The sequence below is a fragment of the Amblyomma maculatum genome, chromosome 1, assembly GCF_055883805.1.
Source record: "Amblyomma maculatum isolate TAMU_Amacu chromosome 1, ASM5588380v1, whole genome shotgun sequence".
Classification (NCBI taxonomy): Eukaryota; Metazoa; Arthropoda; class Arachnida; order Ixodida; family Ixodidae; genus Amblyomma; species Amblyomma maculatum.
Genome location: NC_139344.1, coordinates 387836731 through 387851497, shown reverse-complemented (window position 1 = coordinate 387851497; position 14767 = coordinate 387836731). Strand labels below are relative to the sequence as shown.

The window sequence follows — 14767 nt, the reverse complement described above, 5'->3', positions numbered from 1 at the left end:
TAATACTGATAAGCGACCCTTGGATATGCATATATACCTGCTAACTCATTGAACTTCCCTCGGGTTCGATTCGATGTTTCATAACTGGCTGGATTTGGAAGCAATAAAAATTGCTACATGAGTCTTGGAAGCTACTGCGAGACGAGAAATAAAAAAGGTAGCAGTGGGAGCTACTGATTACTTCGCTACTGCGCAGCTGTCTACTCACAACAAGAAAAGGAATTTCATGGTACAATCAGTCATTTAAATCAAACTGATCGTTGCATGTGCGAATAGGTAACTTCAGTTGGCTCCCACTGCCTGCGTTTTATGTAATATGATGAAATGGAGTGTCGATTGCCTCACAAAGTTGCCTTACGAGATAATGTACATTTTGCTTGGTTGTATTTATGTATTTCTTAGGTCAAATAGCTGTCATTTGCATGCAACTATTTTTTAAATCGCCCCGCCGGGGTGGAGCAGTGGTTACGGCGCTCGACTACTGTGCCCAAGGAAGCAGGATCGAATCCCGGCTTCGGCGGCCGCTTTTCGATGGAGGCGAAAAGCAAGGCGCTCGTGTGCTGTGCGATGTCAGTGCACGTTAAAGAACCCCAGGTGATCGAAATTTCCGGAGTCCTCCACTACGGCGTCTCTCATAGCCTTAGCCGCTTTGTGACGTTAAACCCCACAAAAACAAACAAACAAAACATTTTTTAAATTCGTTGTACATTTAATTTCCCCTCTACACGGTAATTTTACACTTGGATACTCCACATAACTTCAAGAAGTTCTAGAGGCCCTTTCTAAGTATTAGCAGTTTGTGTGTAACTATAATATTTGTAAACTCCAGTTCTGGAGCCGTAGGTAAGGTCCCGCAGTTATCATTTAGAGCGCAAAGACAACGGGGACGGTCTGTAAACCGGCAAGAAAAATGCCCTGCATCTGCAAACGAACTCTTCACAGCTGGCCGTAACAAACACTAAAAAGAAAGGTGCAAACCGTTAACGACACTCAGATTGTTTGGAAACCTCACACCCATGCCGCAGGAACGTTTCGAGGTCGAGGACGACCCCCTAGTTACAGTGCTTGTCTTCGGCAGATTTATGTTGATTGCCACCACAGTGAGGTCAAGCGTTGGTTCGCGTATGCGGGAAACCGCGACGATGACCGTTCGAGCGTAGCGCCGCGTAGCAGACAGATTATGCGCCGATGGCCTAACCGTGAAGGACGGAGGCCACAGGCGCGAGTGAAGACCATCATCGGTAGGGAGGGTAGAGACGGAGTATAGAAAGAGGGGAAAGACAAAACACACTGCGAGCCCTGGTAGAGGAGGAGGAAGGCAAGAGACTCTGGAGAGGGATTACGGCAGCAGAAAAGGAAGAAATCGCTGGGTGGGCGTGGAACCTGTTCCCAGTTTCCAGCTGAACAAACAGGGACCCGTCAATCTGGCGGAAGAGCATCGGGGGAAGAGAGGAGGGGGCGCAAAGCAGCGGAGCCAGCCAGCAAGGCAAAGAAGGCGAAACATGGCTGGCAGAAGCAAGAGCAGCAAGAGCAGCAAAGCCGGATAACGAGGAATGCCCCGGCGCCGCCGCCGCCACAAGCTTCTCTTTGCCTGGCGGCTGCCCGCTCGCCGAGACCACCGTTGACAGGCAGAGCGGCCTTTTTGCGTCGTCGACGTCTCGGGCCTTCGTCCGCTCGCGCCCCCTCTCTCTCTCCCTCCCCCTTTTTCTCTCCAGCTCAGCCGTGATCTCGGCCATCGTCATCTCTTTGCCGCATGATGTGCGCTGTTTACCCGAAGAAGAGGGAGGCGCGATGTCTGCTGTAACAGCGACAGGGTACCCTGAGGGGAAGTGTGCTCGGAGGGCCTGCCGTGACGCTGGGTGGCCGCTCTCCTTCTCTACGCAACGGCGGAAGCAACAGCAGCAACGCGCTCAATCCGAGTTGAGGCTAAAGATGACCCTGCCCGTCAGAGCCGAGCTGCAGAAGGGGCTCGTGACATCTCCAAGACTCCGCAGCACCGGGATCGTCTTCCGGTTTCGGCGGCGGGATCGTCCACCATGCTGCTGTCTGTTGGCATGAGCCGGAGATGCACGGGACCCAGGCCTCCCCGAACGTCCGAGAAGATATGCGGCGGCGGCCACCGAACTCCCCCAAGCATGAGGACGGGGACTCGCCCGTGAACGCGCTGCAAATGTACCGCACATTTACTTTTTTGTCTTCCCTTCTCGTGGTGTGCGCCCGTGGCGATTTTAAACATTGTCTCAGACGAAGGCGAGGAAAATGGTCGATGGCGAGGGGAAAAGTGAACAATTGTCTGACCTGCCTCTCTCGACAGAATGTATTATTCGAATTTAATGAACCGATCACGCGCTTGCCAGTATTAATGGACACCTGCACTTTAAGCATCTTACTCTCTTGCTGCGGATATCGCCTACTTCGTCTGGTTACTAGCCCGTCATATTCGCACCAAAAAAACTAACGTGCAAAGTCTGCCCGGTGCGAGTACTGACGCATTGGTTCAGGCGAAACTTTGGTCAACGCAGTCCAGTCCCAGTGGGTGGGCTGCGCAATATCCGCGGATAAGGAGCAAGCACTGGGAAATTCTGGCTGGCATCTGGTAAAATATGTACCGCCAGAGGCACTGCGCCGGCTTTTATCAGACCTAATTATCACTAATTATCATCAGCTAGTTAACGTAGAGAACTTGGGCACGGCATGTGATGTAGATACTAGATAAAATATAACTGATCATCCGTCACATTAACTGAGTGGGTACAGAGAGAAAGGGAAAATTCCGTTGCCGGGGGAGCTGCCGAGGGAAGGAGTAATAAGGAGATTTGCATGGTTTCGAGCGGCCTCGCTCACAACAGGACATAATTATAGGATGTCAGCCGAGTAGAGCTATTTATCCAGTAATGTACGTCGTCCGCTGCTGATAGTGATGATAATGGTGCGGGTGTTGGTGATGAAACATTACAGATACCGCCGGTTTGAAGTTCCCTCAGTATAGTCAATACTTTTCTCACTCAATCTCACTGTTTTCCTCTAAGGAGTAATTTTGCTTGCCGAGCTTAATGACGCAGCATATTTGGGAGAGTACGAATACAGTGCGCTCATCTTTTAGAGAGCATTTCGTGTGACGTGTTGTACATGGGTGTTCAGTATACTCACTGCGCGAGGGAACGGCTAAGACAGAAACGATATATCAAACATTGTGGAAAACGTTCTGGTTACATCAGTTTACCTTGTGTAAACGAGTCCGCCAGTCCTTACTGTGTATATTTTAGTGAATAAAGACTGCGTATACGAAGTATATGAAACAAAAAGAGGTTTGAGAGAAATTTCCTCCTTTGGGAAGGAAGTTTCCTTGAGACTGAATTCTGTAAGCAGCTGTTGGTGCAAACACAACGGGGCCAGAAAACCACCACTTAGCTAAATAGGAAATAAACAAAAAATGAGTTAAATGAACGAAACACCAGCCCACGTACATGGCGCGTAGTGCGTTGTTGATCGCCTTCGCTCTGAAAGCTCCTCAGAATGAGCGGCCGTGTTAAAGGCGTCGTGAGGGAGGTACAGTGACGCTGAGTTCAGGCGCGCAAGATGCCTCGTACAGAATCAGTGTACCTTTATCGATGAGGAGCGGCAATTATTTTTGCGCACTTCACATGGCTCCACTCTCCACTGTATATATATATATATATATATATATATATATATATATATATATATATATTTGCCGAACTCGCAAAGGGAAGAAAACGCTGTTCCCGTGTAGACGTTCGACATGACAAACCAATTCCGGCGTCTCCATCTTAAGGCTGTCTCCGACGGTTGACAGGGGTTTTCTCCCTGGGGCCCCTTGGAGTTGACAGAAAACGCGAGCGTCAGACGGCATATCGTGGAGATACGCCCCCCCCCCCCCCCCCCTTCCAAGCTAAAACATATTTCCCGGGAAGTCAATGTCGAGGACTACCCACCACCCTGTCTCAACGCTCCCCAGCCTGCTTGGTGCGCTCGCTCATCCTCCACTCCGACGAGCAGCCTCTTGCGAAGGAAGCCGAGAGGCTGGAGAGGCAGCGTGCTCCGGGAACTGTCTTGCGCGATCCGTGACGCGCCGCTTCGCGCAGGGCGTATGATGAATGGCTGCCACATGAGCGGGCGTCTCCTGGTCCGACTCCAGCGCTGCAGAAGCGGGGCAGATCATGTATCGCTGCTACGTGCTGCCTCTGTTCCCTCCGCCACCCCCATGCCTCCCCCATCTGCCCCTCATCTTTCGTCCGCGTGGCGGGAGCTCCGGTTTGTCTGGGCCATGCTCTTCTGTCTGTCTCCTGCCTGTCTCCTCGAAGTACACTACACACAACAACTGCGTGTGTACGCGAATGCCAAGCACGACAGGAGCGCAAACCTCGTGGCCCTCCCTCTCTAACTTGCTTTGTGTCTGGGTCGTTTAGGACTCGCCTGGTCGGAAACGTTGCCCGAGGCACGGAAACCCCGTTGCTGAGAGGTCGGAATTCCTCGCTCGCACCCGGCTGGTTTCCAAGGGTTCGGCGACGCACTACACACTCTGCAGTCAAATGTCGTAAAGGCGTGCGGCGTCGCCGGAACTGCGCTGTCGCTCAATGAATCGGAAACTTCCTAATTTAGATAGCGAAGCGAGAAGCGTGCATCCTGTTCTCGGGTATTCGTGTCGCAAGCCGTTTTCATAAGTGCCGAGTGTTTCATAAATAACTCTGAAAGCAGTACTCGTGTCTCGGCACTTTTACACTGCATCTGAGAGATTTAAGAACCTGCATCACGAAAGACAATCTTCAGGAGAAGCCCGTGCTCGTTACATATTTCTTATCATACGTACCTTATCATAATTACAGAAGACCAGCTTTGGCTTGTTCAATGGACCAGCATGGGTATCAGAGACCGCGGTAGTCAGGACCCAACCACGGGAGCTCTACAATACTTTTTGGTCTATATAAAGTTCTTTCTCTCTCTTACCGGTGCCGGTGGAAGGAAAAGGAAATAATTAAAATAGAAAAGAATGAAAAGACGGAAGAATGAAAAGACGGAAGAAAGAAAGACAGCAGAAGTACAGAATGTTCTCCAAGGCGTGTTTATCCTTAAACGAAAACTACAGCGTCTGAATACTTGCCATGAGAGGCGAAGGCGACACGAACTTCGCGAAGATGCAGCTCTGTATCGATGATTTTTCTGCTAAATGTTTGCATTTTAGCCAGCGTCATTTGACTCCCAAAAGGGCTTCCGTGAACGACTCCTTCTTGCTGTAATACTTCCTTCCGCGAACACATGTACAGTTTTTATCAAAAGTGTAGAGCCCGAGGGGTCTGCTTCTGAGCCACTTCGTGTAGTTTGTAATGCATTTCCAGTGTTCCAAATCTCTTGATGGCAATCTTTTTTGCCCTACCCTCTCCAATGGGAACGACCTCCACTAATGCTAAATCGGCGCCACTACACGGCTCAGAAGCAGACTCTTTGGTCTGTACACTTTTGACGAAGGCTGTATGTTTGAGCGCTATAGTGCATCATGTTAGGTTCTCTGTTTGAACTAAGGCCGACTCGTGCTATGAAAGCAGCTTCGCGTTAGTAGAGTACGAGTAAAATTTGCAGAGGAGGGGGAGGGGCTAATGTACAGGGTAGTCAAAGTTTCCAGGCCGCAGGTTCTGCTTCTGGTTGGCGTATTCTGGCACTTGAGATCCCAGCGAAACAATCGATTATCTCGGAAGTTAGAATAATGCTTCTTGTACCCTGCACAGCCATTTTGAGACTTGGGGCTGTCGTAGCTGCCTAATTATACTGCTCAGAAGGAGACAGCGCCTGGGACCTTTTGGCTACCCCTGTACGTTGTAACGTCATGTAATTTATGCTGCTTTTAAAATATGGAGTTTAGTCAGGTCACAGAAGCAAAGCGACTTGAACAAAACCTGGCGCTAGTTCGCTACTGACACAATCTTGACGCTTCAGAGTCGAAACCTCCCAAGCGAAACGCGGTCCAAGGTGATACGGCAAGCCTACCACATGGCGGGAGAAAACAAAATCTCGCACCCTGTAAGCGAGGCGTAAGACACGAAAACTGCTGCTTCGTCTATGCGCAGGCGTTATCGCGCGGCCTTAACGCGGGCGCACTTCCGCAGGAAAGCCGAGACGCACGCGCTTCGCAAGCACATGCAAGCGCCCGTGCACACATACCTCGAGGCACGTTTCACGGTTCGCTCGCTCTCCGATCGAGCGATTACACCACCGCGCTTCAGCGACGGCATGCCTGCATCCGAAATATGCGGTGCCGAGTTTCGCACGTCGCGCCCGCGAAGCGCTTCTACCTTCCTCCCCTCCACTTCAACCAGTGAAAAGCCAAGCCATTGCCTCCTTTATTAGATTCTGGTGCAAGAAATGCCAGCCGAGATCCAGAAGCGCGTTATTGCTAGTGGGAGCAGTGGATGTTTTCCTTTTCACACGTTGCCCCGATTCCCACAATGGTCAAAGTTTTCAAACGAGTACCCGTCAGGATGTGGCTTATGGGTTCCTCTCGGAGGAACCAGTCACATTTTGAGCAATGTAAATGCTTTTCTTGAACTTGGTTTTCGTATGCAAAATTTCTCGTTTGGCGAAATCTTCACCTATCATAACTTCCTTCTCTTCCCCTCCCGTAAAGCGGGGTAGAAGGACAGACAATTATCTATCAAGCCGACCTCTCTGCCTTTCGCTGTCAATAAATTTCTCTAGCCCCTTCACTTTCTGCCTTCAGCCACGCTGCCGAACATTCCTGCTTCCGCCGCTCTACTTTTTTAATTAGCATATGACGTTTAGTCCCTGTCGCCCTCATCTTTGAATTTTAGTCCGACCAGTTTCCTTCGTGCCAAATCCGTTATAGTTTCCTAGCAGCGACGACGACAGGGTCACCATCCGTTCCGCGCCATCTGCGCGTGCTTTCAAACTCCTTCCTTTCATCGAGAGCGCGCGCAGTTCTGAGTGAAGAGGCAGTCGGAAGGTGGGAGGGGAAGAGGGGTTAGAACGAGGGTGCAGAGAGAGCATAGCCAAGCATTCCTGGCAAAATCGCGGCTAAAACGAGGCTGTTCGTTACGCGATCGCTCGAAAAAAGGCCGCCGCCTATTCCGTTTTCCATCATGTACATACACCCGCTGTGCGGGTCCCGGAGGTCCAGGACTGGGGGCCCAAAGCCGCTGCCATTAGCGAGAAAGAGAACGCGCCGCTCAAATCTGGCCGCCGCTTCGCAGTATAGCTCACAAACCCTCTCCCCAACAGCGTCGGGTGAGGGCCTGAAGGGGCCCTTCCCGCCTTACATTAGGGTGATGATGACGACGACGGAGGCAACCAGGGGAAGGGATGGAGGGAGGGCGGGAGTGTCGGCGGCGTTCCTCTTGACACCCGACACCCCCGCGGCCGCCGACACTCGGTCCGAGCCCCCTCCGCACTTAGCGAAGCCCGACCCCGGCTCCCTTCTTCTCTACAGCGTCTCCAGCACGCCGATGGATATATAGGGGCCCCACATCGGGAGGCGCCAACGCTTTTTGAACCGGGAAGAAGGATATACATCACGAGGAGCGCGTCAAAACGCCGTCCGCGCAGCTGCGGCCCCTGGTGCGCTGTTTGGCTTGCAGGACAGTTGCCCGAGCAGATTACGTGCCAGGGATGTTCTCCGGCAGCCGCCCAGAGCGTCTGTCGGCCAACACATGGTAGCGCTCTCTCGAACGCCTATGAAGTCGACCTTCACAAGCGTTGATGTCGTGTACAGCGTTATCTTTTCTCGTTTATCGGGGAGGTTTCCTTTCTTTTCTTTTTAACGCCGAGCAACTGATATTCAATATGACTGGAGTACTGGGTGAAATGCACGCATTAATCGGACACAATGTTATCGCTGCGTCACGAGAAGCATATGTCGTAGCTTTAGCTTGTTCGGGCAGGTCGTACTCGCATGAGGTTGAAAGGTGTCGTGTGTGTCTCTGTGTATCAATGATTTTCATTTTTTATTTTACCCAATAGACGCCACTTGCATCTTTGAACTCACGGAACATGTTTTAGCCCCGCTAAATTAGCAATTCCCAGCAGCAGATGCCTGCTTTCATGGATGGGTCTTCCGAGTTTAACGAGATGAAGAAAAGGAAGGTTCGCTACAGTGAAATGATTTGTGGTCGCGTCTCATCAAACGTGCGAAATAAATAACCGAACGCGATCCTGCCTGTCCTTTCTCCGTGGAAAGGAGGAGAAAGAAAAATGATGAATGACGCTAAGGGAAATCCGATCGCCACCGGATGCCCCACTCAACCAAGGGGGTGGTGTGGGAAGGAGGGGGGGGGGGTAATGCAGTGTGGAAAAGCGGGAATGCTGGGAAGTCTACGCTTCGCAGCCATGTGCTCGCAGCTTAATTTGCGACTGCATCGATGTGTCAAAAAAAAAAAAAAATCGACAGCGAATGTGTTCTTCTCAAAACTGAAATCTCACCTCTCACCGCAGCGGCAGGGGAAAGGAGGTGATGATTTCTGTAAAACACTTTACTATTATATGTTTGCTAAGCGCGGGTACCAGTTTACTATTTGACATCATTGTTTATTAACAAGGTCCAGTTACGGGCGACTACAAAGGAAAGTCTGTCTGGCGTCTACTTAGTCATGATGATGATGATGATATGGCCCAAACCATTTTCAACGGGTGATCACAGTGGGTTCTGGATCAGGCCGAAAACAAACGTTCCATACAACGCCAGTGGGTTCTTCACAAGAATTTATCGTCCAGACGTCCCCGCCACCAGTGCTAAAGGCGTCGTTTCATCGTTTCCACTGCCTTGTTTTTGCTGCTTGTGTCATGCACTTCATAGCGCAGCCCGATTGCCATCGCAAGCATGTCGTCTGTGTCCGTCATGGCATGCGCGGCCGGAGGGAGTGGTGACGATAGCTGTGGGCACTCCAATACAATATGTTGGATCGTCTCCTCAGCAATTTAACATCGGGGGCATGCCGTGTCCAGCCCAGAGGAGAACTTCGCTCGAAGTCATCGGGTGTGCAGCACGCCGGCCCTAGCTTCGCACAGGAGGCCACTTCTAGTTCTAGTACACTATACTTCCAGGGGGGGAATTCTATAACGCTCTCAATACAAAACCAGTCTCAAACCGCTCAACTTGCCCTGCTCCTATTGGTCGGCGGCCATATTGAAATTTTGCGTCATCACTGATCTCACCGGTGACTGTGGGTACGTCATCAACAAGACTAAAGTGGTGACGTTGCCCATGAGCTGAATATTGACTGAAATTGTGAGCGAAACGAGGTAACCCCAAAACCAGTCAACTGAGTAGAGCGAAAATGGCGGCTGTGTTCCTTGCGTTGCGCTGGCTGTGTGACAGTTGTGTCGGTGCGATCCACGGCGTAGAAGGGAGGACGAAGACGCGTTTGACGTACCGGTCTAGTTGTTCCGACTGTGTTCAACTCGGAAACCAGCAGAAAGTGGAGTGACTGTGCGGCGATTGCCGACGAACATCGATGAACGGGGGCTCACGCAGCTCACGGACGAGTGCGCAGCCACTGCGGCTGCATGCGCACCGCGTCTTTTTGCTATCGGGGGCTACCAGCTTGCGTCGGGAACGTAACATCGTTTGCATCGCATAGGCATCGATCAGCAGGTGCGTGCGCTGATAGCGGAAGCCATCGGGCGGAACGCTGATTGTCGTCAAGGTGCCGCGGTGCGATATGGAAAGAAGTCGCTAGGCAAGGGGTTCTACGTTGTGAACATCACAGTAGTGAGTAAATGTTGGTTTTGACTGTGTGTGTTTGGCTACGACTTCGAAACGTCATTGTAAACTTGTATTGTGCCTATTTTATTACAGATCTGCGACGCGAACATACGCACTTTTGACCCTCGTTGCCCCGTGGGACCAAGGACTCCAAACAACGCGTTCGTCTAGCGGTACTCCTGCACGCCGAAAGGTGAACGAAGGCCTGCTAAACGCCTGCGACTTTTTCTTGGGTAAGCTGTAAAAAAACCCGCGTCGGTTATCGAACGATATTGATTATATGCATTAATATGTGCAATCGACCACTTGCTGTAAGTTGGCTTCTCTGCAAGTCTTGTTTTCTAACCAAAAGGACTCGTTCCCCCTCGCAATGTTAAAAAACGAACAGAGGAAAGATCTCTTTTCTTTCCAGCTGTTGTCTTCGAGATTACCCAGCGACACCTGACGAAAGTTCAATACCTGTATATACCTCAAAATACAGAACGAAGGGACTAGGGATTGTAGTGCCTTGTCCCCATTCGTTACGCTCCCTCCCTACGACACGTTCGCTACTCGAAAGTGTGAGTACGCTGCAAAAAGCGCCTGCTTCTTTTCATTTCAGCAAGAACTAGAAGTCTGTTGTGTGACAACGATACCCTTTGGTTGGATTACGAGCCTTACAGAGAAGCTGACTTGTATTTCGGCGAGTGATCGATTGTCTGAATTCGCTGAAGCTGCATGCATAAGACGGACTATAGTTATGCATATGAATGCTTGTTAATGTACAAATTTAGTGTTATGGCACTAGGAACCAAATATTCAATGTTTGAAATCTCTTTACTGCCTAAGAAACCGTAGCGCTTGTGTTGTGCAGGTAATCTTAACACATTTTTGTTTATATCACTGTGAAGCTACAAGGCTATCCTTAAAATGATGCTTGCTTGGACAGCCCTGTGACACGTTGCCAACATTCCTGTGAATGTTTACCACCTCACTGCGGGCTAGTTGGTATGGATCTTTGATTGTATACTAGAACATGCAAAAGGCGGACTTAAGTGGATGTCATTGTTTGGTTATGCAGGAGACAGTGACTACCCACTGGAGTCATGGCTGCTTACACCAATGCCAAGTCATCCCAGACCCAACTTGCTGTCCCTTCTCTGCTATCACCTTGCAGCCTGGCACAGTTGGCTGCGGTCACTAGCTGTGTGGTAAACATGCTTAAACCGAAAAGCGTAGCGTTACAGCAAGGTAATAAATATCCATGACGCTTATTGGAATCAGAAAATGGCACCAAAGATTTTTTACTGCCACATATACTCAGTAGAAGCACTTATTTCTTGGCCGCTGTATTTCACTCGAGTGTTTTTATTGAGAAAGAGACATCATACATACCAGCACACTTACCTTGATGTACAATGACCATACAACATTGACATGTATATTGCAGAATAATTATCGGCTCAAAGAAGCCACTCCCTTTCAACATATTGAAGCTACCTATACAAATAGGTACTGTATGCATGGTACAGTGTGCAAAACGCTTACATATCAGAGGTAAAAATGCCAGCTGGATGGTATACTACTAGAGATCTTGCTCGCAGTGCTAAATGCTGTAACAGCTGTTAGGAGAATGGTGTACAAATACCAGGCTGCAGTGCCCACAATGATTGCTGAATGATTACAAAATTCTAGTGAAAATAAAATAAGCATCACACATACATTGTTAAGGCAATGTATGAGCAGATGTTATGTACACTAATAAAACGTGTAAAACTGCAAGGGGACTGCTGAGCAGCTTTAAGACAGTAGAGGCAGCTAAGACATGAGCGTTCAAAAATATTTTACACCATAAACATGGTAGAACGAGGGAAATAAGATGGCTACTCAATACAAAACAGCACTAAACATGGGTTGAGGAGGAACCTTGATTTGCTAGCCAAAATGCCTCGGCGGCAGCTTTTCGATGGAGGCGAAAAGCAAGACGCCCGTGTGCTGTGCGATGTCAGTGCACGTTAAAGAACCCCAGGTGGTCGAAATTTCCGGAGTCCTCACTACGGCGTCTCTCATAGCCTGAGTTGCTTTGGGACGTTAAACCCTACAAACCAACCAACCAAAATCGAAATGTGGGCTCAGCTTTCAAACTGAGGCTCCCCTCAACCCGTGTTCAGCGCTCTTTCATACACCATAACCATGTGATAAGCACCTCTTTACTTAATTGTCACCTACTTTTGACCTTGGAATTTATTTTCCAAGTTGTTTTCACCAAATAATCAAAAAAAGCATCTTTTGTGCAAACTGGCTTTTCAATTGAAATGGTTTGTACATAATGCACACAACATGGAAAGGTAATAGAATGAGGAATGTGTGTAAAATGAACATCTTTTTGAAACACTGCACAGACTCCATGATGACACTTCAAAACTAGTACACATTCTTCGCCTTCGAGGTAATCTGCACACCTCACTGGTGGGCCCCTTGTTTATAAGACCAGGGAAATTTAGCAGATTCACCAGCTCGCCTCCGGCATCGCGCACCAGGCTTGCGTGATGTGTTTGCCTTTCCCGTCGAAAGGGGGGGGGGGGGAAACCATTCAACATGAACAGACACTGACAACGTTTCAACAATGTGCCACTAACAAACACAGCCTGCTGCGCGAAATACAACATACTGCACATCCCTGTCCAGACCTGGCTGAACAAGCTCGTCCTCTCCTCGGTCACTATATCAAATTTCTGAATAAAGTATTTTCTTTCTCTGAACACACCATAGGAAGCATTAACATCACAGTTTGTGTACCTTATAGAGACTAAACAATCAACATCAAAACATCAACGGAATATCGGGAACGGAGCCCGATGCGGCCGAAGTCAACTGGCTGCGAAGCACAGGAGTGACTGTCACCGTGGCTTGCATGAGGAGTCCGTGGTGGAGGGTCGTGTGTCGGATCTCGTTTTGCCACCTTCCTTACTGCAAGTGCAAACGTTCCTCTGTCGGCAAACACAGTAATGTAGCCTTCATGATCTTCTTGTATTTTCTTTTAAACAAACAGAACAGCAGACCACATACCTCCCACTCGTCGCTCTTGACATCGATAGTAAACACTGTTTGACAACGCTGACACTCTTCAGTAAGCTGATGACTTAGTCGATTTTCATGCCCAACGCTTTCACCACGCTGATCACTGCAGGTTCGTAGCCTTCATTGTTTTCAATCGGATTTTTCCAGCTGCTCACGACATCCGCACAGGACCTCGATTTCAGGCGACGCACGGAAAATAGCAACTAGCCGAGGAATCGCTGTTTCCTGGCAAGCCGCCATGTGCCCTCTTTGACACCGTCAGCGTGCCCTCGCGGAGACAAAAAGTTACTAAAGAGCAAATTTAATTGCGAAGCATAAAACGTATCTCCTTATGCTTCATGTTAGTTAGTTGTAAATACAGTTCCTCAGCAGAAAAAATATTTATTAATTTTATTTACTGCGTATTAACTGCGCCGTTTCATAAAAACTTAGGAGACGGTCCCTCGTCGGCCTCGGCTAGCGTTGCGACAAATATGTAGCAGTAGGCACGACCGCGGAACGGAGATCTCAGGGGCGGAGTCATGCTACGAGTCACTGGCAATTGGTCGATTCCGTAATCCGTCACGATCGACGTCTTAAGGTCACGTGAAAGCCGCGTCAATTTGACGTCACGCTCTACAACTTGAGAGCGAAATTGAGAGCGTTATAGAATTCCCCCCCAGTGGTGTTATCGTAGATGGCCTTCTCTTCCGCTCGCTAGGGTTGCCAGATGATTCCGTGTTTCCTGCTGCGCCGCGCAGTCTTGCTGACAGTGAGGAAAAGGCATTCGCAAAACTATTAATTGTGGCAAAAACAAGTCCATTAATTGTCTCAAGAGCTATAAGAAGCCTAAAATTCGCCCAGGTGAGCGCACTAACTTTACTCTTAACTGCATTGTACTTCCTCGCCACCTGACGCGTATAACTCCACTGGAAGCTTCACATTTGTTACAGCTAAATACATACCCCTACCAAAGCGCCTAGCTATCAAAACACTGGTGCACAGTGATGAGTCGTGACAGGCTAGCAATGTTCACTTTATTTTCCGGCGTGTAAGATAGTAACGGTGCACTCTGATACCGTTCTAACGAACGAACGTATATAAACGTTTCCATGACGTAGAGTACAGTAAAAAGAAACCTGCTACGTTTCACGGTATTCCTCTTATTTTTCGTTCGTTTCATGAAAGGTTTATTAAGTAATTAAAAAAACAAATAAGGTGTCGCGTAGATTACCAAACCAGGGTCCTTTCAGAAGCGCCAAGGGATGCCATAACTATATGTAACTCTATTCGAGGTGTCTTTTTAATCGCCTAAAATCTTTGTAGGAACAGACATAAATAGTTTGTATGCTACATACTGTTGCACCACTCAACAGTACGCTCCTGTAACCTGCCAACTATCTTCTGAGCGCCCAGGAGGTTACAATTAAGAGGAGGAGCAGGAGGACTTAGAAAACCCTCTAGAAAACACTCTAAGCTCTTGTTTGCGAAGAAAGGAAAAGGACAGCAATAGAACCACTCGCACAACAAGCGGCTGCGTTGAAAGTAGAGCGTTATTTTGACGGCATTTTTTAACGGATGATAACTGCGTACCTCAAATAGAAACCACACGTACAAGGTCTATTGGCTACTAATAGTTGAGCACAGTGTTGCATGTATTATTTATTGCATTGTTTGTGGCCCGCGTAGAAACTAAGTTCAAAATGTACTACCGGCTTGTACTGATAGTCGAACCTACAGTGCGGCATGTCTTTCTTCAGGTTCCTTGTTGTTTTAATATGCAGTATGTAGCACTAAAATGTAAGGTGGGGAGTGTAGTTATACGTCATGTTCACCGCCTAATGCTGTTTCACGGACGAGCAACAACCCGCCGAATTCCGCTTGACAGTTCAGTCAACGATCACTTCTCGATTTATGTGGAATCGCAGCACAGTCAGCACAGCGAGTCAAGGCTGTCAACGTCTAGCATTATTCAGCGTGTCTTTAGTGCGCGCGAGA

General features: G+C 48.9%; 1 protein-coding gene and 1 long non-coding RNA gene across 2 annotated transcripts in view; both read left to right on the top strand.

Moving 5' to 3' along the window:
• Positions 1 to 14767, top strand: part of LOC146208473 (uncharacterized) — a 122975-nt gene that overhangs the window by 71225 nt on the left and 36983 nt on the right. The window lies entirely within an intron of this gene.
• LOC146208475 (uncharacterized) lies at positions 9212 to 10973 on the top strand. Its single transcript, XR_014704997.1, has 3 exons — positions 9212 to 9736; positions 9824 to 9963; positions 10791 to 10973. It is a non-coding gene; the product is annotated as an uncharacterized LOC146208475 (long non-coding RNA).